Consider the following 9,119-nt stretch of genomic DNA (forward strand, 5'->3'; position numbering starts at 1 on the left):
CCAGGCTTTGGAATTCTTTTCCTGACTGGTGCCTATTGCACAGCCTTCTTTTATGACTGCATTGCTTAATGATGGAAACTCTGGTCTCAGTTGCCCTTGTAAGTTGAGGACTAGCTCTACTGCATTAAAAACAAAAAAGCCTACAGTAGCATGTCAGTTAACTTCTTACCAGGAAACTAAACACAAGGTGGCAGTGTAGGATAAAATATACCCCCTTTTTACAACCTAAAGGAAAATAAAAGGACAACATAAAGGAAAATAAAAGCACAAGAGTAAAAAGTTAGAAACCATATTACCTCAATTGGACTCAGGAAAACTGTAGCTTTCTAAATAAGGGAATATTGCAAGCACAGGACTAAACATCCTATCAAATGCATTCTTCCTAGTCTTAAATATGCTGGGAATCCATCATTCAAATAATGCAGACTCTTTCTCTGCCAAAACCAAAATCATTCCCATTAATCATTCCATCAATCTCTCAAAACTGGTTGCAGTATTTTCCCCCTCTTCATTTCCCCCCCCCTTTAGAAAATATACCTGAACCCACAGATTTTTCAATTGTGTCAAAATCCAAGGATGATTCAGGTATAGCTGCTTGTGTTGTCATTTCTTCCAACTTGAGTGAGCAAAAGATATCTGTTGATGGAATTGATGAGTTTGAGGGATTAATCTGTTAAATCCCTTAAAGGGCAAGTTTAATGAAATCCTATTTATCATAGTTCATGTCCATGTGCATTTAGATAAATTGAGTCCTTATAGCATGACTTTAATTTATGTTCTAGGTTATTCTACTCTTTTTTTAAAAAAAAAATCTATATAGAAATAAAGTTTTTTAGGAGACTGAAACCATAGAGTCGCTTATTAAATCATAAAGACTTGTTCCTTAGCAATAATAATGTTACATTTTATTAAAGGTTGTATGGGTCTTTAAAAAGCAAGTATTTTCAATCTAATATTATTTATTGATCAAGTAACTTTAATAAATTGTGAGAAAGCTGTGGATATAATGTCTTGACTTCAACAAAGCTTTTCACATGATGCTTTGATTAGCAGATTAAACGTAGGCTGGTAGGGGGCATATAGTTGGTTTGATTAACATACTCTTAAGAACATTAGTGGTGCTACATCCAATTGATGATGTTGTTGTTATTGTTAATTGCAAAGTCGTGTCTGACCCATCACAACCTCATGGACAACATTCCTCCAGGCCTTCCTGTCCTTTATCATCCTCTGGAGTCCATTTAAGCTCATGCTCATTGCTTCAGTGACTCCATCCAGCCATCTCATTCTCTGTTGTCCCATTCTTCTTTTGCCCTCCATCTTTCCTAGCATTAGGCTCTTCCTTCTCATTAGGTGGCCAAAGTATTTGAGTTTCATCTTCAGTATCTGGACCTACATCCAATTGAATGAAACAACTGAAGCTGCCATAAGGTTCTCACTTTGGAAAACATAATTGTGAAATATGCTTTCATTTGGATTTTTGTACTGTATAGAAAATTGGACTCGGCTTATGTGGCATTAGAAGATCTTTTCATCTAATTATTGTGGAACTATATCTATATAAGTGTACTCCTCAGGATATTATAATGTAGATTTCTCCTGCTTGAAAGCCATTGACATAAAAGGGAAACTATGAACTAATTAAAGATGAACTAATCAAAACTTAACAGTAGTAGTCCTGAAGTTATGACCACTCATTCTGTGACGCTTCCAAGTTATGATGGTACTTACTGTAAGTGCCCTAAGTGGTACTTGTGATTAATCCAAGTTCTGCCCATAGCAATGTCTCCATTAGTCACATTAATGCAATTCAGATGCTTGGCAGCTGGCTCACAGGTACAAAGTTGCAGCATAGTGATGGCCATCTGCAACCTACCCTGCCAGTTTCCCACAGGCAAAATCCATAGGGAAACTGGCAGGGAAAATTGCAAGTCACTCCCATCACTCTTTCTCCCAAGGAGGTGTGCTTTAGGATATGATATCCCAGGACAGGGATATCACAGCACTCACCCACATTCTGTAGCATGTGTGTGCACTTGCAGCAACCCCTTGCTTGCTCACGCTCTATAGATGCATCCCCCTGCAGCATTCTCCTGGCCCCTTTGCTCCTTGCCTAAGGCTCCCATTTCATCCTGCTTAATGACCTGCATGGTCCTGGGTTTAATACAGCTGCTACGATTGCCATCATTAAGCAATATGGTTCTGTGACATGCACTTCATGGCTGTATCACTTACCAATGGAAGCTCCATTCCTCGTTGCTGTTGTAACTCAAAGACTATCTGGGTGAGATTGAAAGATGGTATCAGGTTGGGTTTATTTATTATTATTATCAGCCCTGGTCATTGCAGCTATGGCCCATCAAATAGTTATTTAACTGAAACCAGTGTTATTAGAATACTTCTATTTTAACCTTTTTCTGCTTTGCCATGGGGAGGATTTAAAATAAAAGGCCACTTTTTTAAATGTATGGGTGCTCTTGAGAGGGCTGCAAGTAAATGAAGGAGAATGATATCCTTGGAAAGATAGATCATGCTATAACATTGGGTAATATTGGGCGTGACCACAAGAAATAGCTTGAAGATGCTACAGAACAAGTGAAGAAATACCAAAGACTTGATTGAGGGTCTTTTTTTGAAAAAAAAAATGAATCTGATAATAAACAGCTCTGGGGGGGCACTAAAGGAACAGTTACAGATACAATAGCCATTAAATTGATGACATGTCTAGCATCCCTAGAGTTTTATGCTATAAAATAGGGTATCTTTCAAGGGATGAATAATGACTTGTGGGGAGGAGAATAAATATTGCAGAGTGTGCAGATGTGGCTCTGAGATGCCTTTCTGGACCTAGGATTTCATGAAGAGCCTTCTGCATTTGAGATTAATTTCCATTCAACCTGGTAGTCATTTCTGGATAACAGAATTCCTAGCTTAGGAGAATTCAAATACCGATCTTCGTATTTTCATTTGATTATTTGGTTCATTTGACCTCCATTTTTTTAGCTTCTTTCTTGGGTGAATGGGAGATTGATCCCGAAATAATTGTTTAAAAGTCTGTTTCTCAAACAGAATTCATCCTCATCCTGCCTTCCAAGAGCTTTTTTATATTTGATATGTGAGATAGCAGGATAATAGATAAATAATTACAGTAAAAAAAGGAAATATAATAAACTATAAGTTTTGTACTTTTTTGGGGGGGGGAGCTGAGAGAGGTCTAACCTTACACTGAATTCTACAGGCAATACCTGACTATTATTTCCTTCAATGCACTTAACAAAGTATCTGTTAACAATTGGGTGCCTGTATTTAGAAACTATGCATTGCAGAGGGTTTTATGGAACCCTCTCCCAATCTGGATTCTCTCTGATAATTTTATCTCTTCCGTTATCATCATCTTTATCATACTGGTAGAATCTGATGTGAACTGATGTTCAAAAATCTGGGTAATGTATCATCTCGATACATATTGAACAGCAGAAATAAAATGGATATATTAAAAAAAGTTGTAGTGAGATTCACACTCCACCATTCTGTTGTTTCAATACTCATTTTCTTCCTTCTCCATAAATACGTTGCTAACTGGTATAAACGGTCATCAGAGAGATTTATCTATTTCCCTTTTTAATTTTTGTATGGAAGGGTTTGCTTCTTTGCACCCCATCTCTAGTAGTATGCGCCCTGTCCTATGCGGACATGATGCCATATATCCCAATTCCTTCACTGGAATGTTTAAACAAGGAACAATATACTTCCTAATGCCATGGCTTCAGTGTTACAAAGGCCAGCAGGTGTGCTTGCTTGGAAAGATAACCTGTTTCCACATCTGCTGATAAGACTAATACAATTCTTGTGGTTTAGTTAATATTTCCCTCTTCAGCCTGCTGTGTACACACAGACGTACTGGATAAACTGTCTACAACAGTAGGACACTGCAGGTTTTGTATGATATTATCATCCTCTCACCTGGTGTCTTTAATTAAACATCTCTTTAATCATTGCACAAAAATTAACAGAGGTTTTGGCTCCCATTTCTTTCAGTCATATCTTTAAGACAAGCAATAACCAAGTCATAAAGTCATATAAGGAAAAGTAAGTAGGGTGGCCACCAAAACACATACTCTCGTACGCTTCTATTTTTAAAATCCATTGAAATGGGAAATAATGTGCAGCTTTTAAATGGATCAAACATACATACCTGGCAAAAGCAAAAAATGTAGGATCAAAAGAGTTCCAGAGAAGACTGAAAACATTCAATTGTGGTATTTCTGGTCATACTGAATTGAAGAGAAAGCACCCCAGAAATCCTAACAAAAGTCCCAAATACAAACTTGATGTTTTTCTGTCTTTCTTTTTTTCATATATCTCATCTCAACCTTTATACCCCTCTGCAACTAACATTAGTGGCTTCATCTTTTGGACTATCTCTTTACTGACCCCTTAGTCCTTTTTATGGCAACACACAATTCCTTATTTTACCTTGGTTTACTCTAAGTTTCAAGCATTGTTTTCCTTGTGGTCTGTTTTTCCAAAGCCATCTATTAATGTCAAATGAATGGAGGAATTGATTTTTTTAAATGCTCCCATTTTTCTATTCAAAAAGCAACCTAAAAGGCTAGCATGGAAGAAAGAACCACAAACTGAAAGATAATATATGCATTTAAATTATTGATCTATCCAAAGGTTGAGCATCAGTTAGACCAGCGTTTCTCAAACTCAGAGATATACAACTCCTAGAAATCCTCAGCCAGAATAGACTAACTCAATAAAACCAGTAAAATGTTGAAGAGAGAGAGAGAAAAAGGAAACGTGTCAAAACTAATGCAGACTTAAGCAACTCTATAAAACCAATGACCAGAAGAGATCCTTCCATGTAGATACTACTCTGAGTATATATACAGAGAGAGAAAGTAAAGAGAAGCTCATTAGTTGTAGTATTCCAAGTGTGGTCTTAGTAGGGCTTTATAAAGCAATACTACTATTTTACATGATTTTGATTTTAAATGGAGGTACTGTATGGAATCAAAATCACTTGAAATATTACTACTGCCCTAGTAAGACTACACTTGGAATATTGCAACTGATTTTGGTCACCACACTACAAAAAAGATGTTGAGACTTTGGAAAAGGTTCAGAGAAGAGCAACTAAGATGATCAAAGGCCTGAAGACTAAAACATATAAACAACAGTTGCAAGGCTTGGGTTTGGCTAATCTAGAAAAAAGAATAACTAGTGGTAGCAGTATTCCAATGTTTGAGGGGCTGCCACAAAGAAGAGGAGGTCAAATTATTCTCTAAAGCACCAGAGGGCAGGACAAGAAACAATGGTTGGAAACTAATCAAAGAGAGAAGCAACCTGTAATTAAGGAGAAACCTCCTAACAGTGAGGACAATGAGTGGAATAGCTTACCTTCAGAAACTGTGGGTGCTTCATGATTTGAGGCTTTTAAGAAGAGACTGTACAGCCACTTGTCTGAAATGGTATAGGGTCTCCTGCTTGAGCATGGGGCTGGACTAGAAGACCTCCACGATCACTTCCAGCTTCTATTCTATTCTATTCTATTCTTACAGTCTGAGCTGAATCACATGAGAGCCTGGAGATATAAGTAACTGGGTTACCAGTTCGGTTCAAGAAACAGTAGCATTATATACAATCTTTTATAGCCAACTATAATTTAACCTGAGAATGTACAAACCACTATGATAAGGCAATCAAGGGCACAAGTCAATTTCAATTGGAGGAATGGTGGTTGGTATACTAGCCAGAGCTGGTCCTTGTACTATACTAGTTTTTCTTCCATATGGGATAGTATGGTTTGTTTATGGTTCCTTCTCTTTTCTATACTCATCATGTGCCAGTCTTCAACTTTGTAAGTCTTGAACTTATTTTTCTTCTTATCTAGGACTTCTTAATGTTTATTTTGTCATTTTTATGTTTGTTTGCTTTTAGCAATTGGTGCGATTGAATGTGGTTTCTGGTCCTTTTTCTTCCAATCCCCTGAGTCACTGGAGCCATAAGAGAATTAGTTATCAATTAAGGAGCCCATACCTAAAGGCTAAGCCAAGAATGAAGGTCATTCAAGGACACAGACACACACAGGAAGATTTTATTTCTCAAGAAAAGATACAGGTCTGCAAATCTTGTGATTCTTCATTTGATATGGCAACTGGTCTAATCAAATAGAGTGACACGAGAGCAAGGTATTACACTGAGAAAACATCACTGCATGGGATATTCCCCAACCCACCCCCTCCCCAATTACAGTTCAGTGCTATTCAAGCAATGTCATTGCTAGAGATCTGAGATGTGGCATATTAGGTACCTTCTGCATCACAGTAGAATGTTTGCCAATCCCTTTCCTCTAGAGATCATCATTTAAAATTGCACCCATAACATTATATAATATGCAATAATCAGTGGTCATCCTTGCCTCCAAACCTGGGAAGTTTCCGATTGAAACACCAAAGACACAACCTTTAGTCATCCAATCTTTTAAAAATGTATTTAATTTGGGGATCCACTGATGCTATAGGAGGCAAGATTGTGTGTGCTATGGTATGGTATGGCAGGCACTATACTGTCCACCCTAATTTACACGTTGATCCTCAAAAGCTTTAGATAATGCAGAAGTCTTCACAAAGGAAAAGGGGAAGCCATTGATTTCTGATTATCCATTCTCGTCCATTCTAGTGAAGATATGTTTTACCATCTATTGGCAGAGGGGGCAAAATAACTAGAAACCCCACAAATAAATAAACACTTTTTTAAAAAAATGCAAGCTTTATACCTAAGGTATCATGATTATTTTTAAAATGTTTGTAAATACAGCCCACCTATTTCCAAAAATCTTAAAATTTAGATGTTTATAAAAATTACACTAACATAAGTATTAATGAGGAGCATACCTTATTTGAACCTATAGTAGACCATTTATGGGAATGGGTGGCAGTTTCAAATTTGTATCACCATCCATTAATAAGTAGAAGGGAAAATACAGGTAGTACTCAACTTAGCACCATTGGCTCAGAATTTCCATTGCTAAATAAGGTGGTTGTTAAGTAATCTGTGCCCTTTTTTAATAATTTATTTTGCCTTCCGTGTTAAGTAAATCACGTCAGTTGTTAAGGGAATCACACAGTTGCTAAGTGAATCTGGTTCTCCTTTGCTTCTGTTTTATATGCCAGTTACCAAGTGTCTGAATTTTGATCCCTTGACTCAGTGGCGGGATTGAAATAATTTAACAACCGGTTCTCTGCCCTAATGATTTCTTCCAACAATCAGTTCACCAAACTGCTCAGAAAGTTAACAATTGATTCTCCCGAAGTGGTGTGAACTGGCTGAATCCCACCACTGCTTTGACTGTGAGGCAGTGGTGAAATTCAATTTAATTTACTACCGGTTCTGTGGGCTTGGCTTGGTGGGCATGGCAGGGGAAGGATACTGAAAAATCTCCATTCCCACCCCACTCCGGGGGCGCCCAGAGATGGTATTTGCCAGTTCTCCGAACTACTCAAAATTTCTGCTACTGGTTCTCCAGAACCTGTCAGAACCTGCTGAATTTCACCCCTGTTGCGATGATATTGTGATGGTCATAAGCGTAAGGACCAGTTATAGGTCACATTTTTCAATGTTATAATGTCAAAAGATTGCTAAATGAATGGCTGTAAATCAAGGGCTATGTATAACTATAACATTCTCCTTTCCTTTAGCATGATAATGCAAGGATAGTAATATTAAAGGTTTTTATTTATGCATGTATCCAAATTTCCTTGAAGTCCTGGAAATCAGCCTGTCAGTGGATTTTTTCTCCTTCCCAAATAATAAATGTTGCAGGAATGCGAGCTGCATTTGTAATGTGCTAATCTCTGAGGAGATTTTTCTCCTAAGTATACTGTAAATGAAAGCTTGTTATGAATGTAAATATTAATTATACATTGAGAACCAGGAACTGTTTTTACTCAGAGCTCGTTAGCTTGCTAATTATCATAATTATCATACAAGAAAGAGAGGAAGAAAGCAAAGGCAAGAGACTGTGATTAGCGTTGGTAATTTGCCTTGGCTTTTCTCTATGGTGACCATTTTCGTTTGAGGAAAATTAATTCTGTAGCATCACTAGCTAGACTCTTTATGTCCTCCCCCTACACAACACACACACACACATCTGTGTTCCAACCAAATGCAAGGCTAATGCAGCCTTGGCATCTTTCCCATCGCTCAATATCTTGCCCTGTTTTGAATCTGAAGGGCAAAGGCAAGCTGTCTCTCTCGTCCCTCAAAACCAATGAGAAATCAACGTTGGCTCCTGCCAGTTCATTGCCATTTTCACAGGTAGATAATGTACAGTCGTCAGCTGGTTGTTGCAGACCCCTCCTCTTCTGGACGAACAACCCAGACTGGGGTATTCAAGCATCTTTCCCTTAGCTTTCTTATTCATTCCAGTGACACTATTTTTTCCGTGAATAAACAGACTACAAATTGATGGAACAAATTTGATTTCTAGGTGTGAGAATACACACACACACACATTATATCACAGACTGTTAACGGATGAAGGTCACTTTTGCAGGAGAACTAATGCAGCACTTTTGTGCCTCTCGCTAATAAGCATCTGGAGTCTGTTTGAAGTGCTGGTTGACTCCTAGCACTGGTTGAATGAACCACTGCCTTACCCAAACAATAGTCTACCTTGTAGGAGCACGGATGGTGAGTCCCATCACAGTAAGAGATAAGGAAGGCAACTCAGAACGCTTGTTCTATCTGAGGTTGCCTTGGCAAGATAGTCCTAGAGAGAAGGGGATGGGTGGGCTTCAGTGGTGGGATTCAAAATTTCTGTGGGTGTGGCTTGGGTGTGGTATGGCTTGGTGGGCGTGGCTTGGTGGGCGTGGCAGGGAAGGATACTATAAAATCTCCATTCCCTCCCCATCAGCTGGAACTTGGGAGGCAGAGAATAGATGGGGGCAGGGCCAGTCAGAGGTGGTATTTAACGGTTCTCTGACCTACTCAAAATTTCCACTACTGGTTCTCCAGAACTGGTCAGAGCCTGCTGAATGCCACCTCTAGTGGGCTCCTTTTCTCTTGGCATCCCAGTGAGTTGTGAAGGCAGCTTTTTGAAGGTGGCATTT

The sequence above is a fragment of the Thamnophis elegans genome, chromosome 4, assembly GCF_009769535.1.
Source record: "Thamnophis elegans isolate rThaEle1 chromosome 4, rThaEle1.pri, whole genome shotgun sequence".
In the NCBI taxonomy this organism is placed as follows: domain Eukaryota; kingdom Metazoa; phylum Chordata; class Lepidosauria; order Squamata; family Colubridae; genus Thamnophis; species Thamnophis elegans.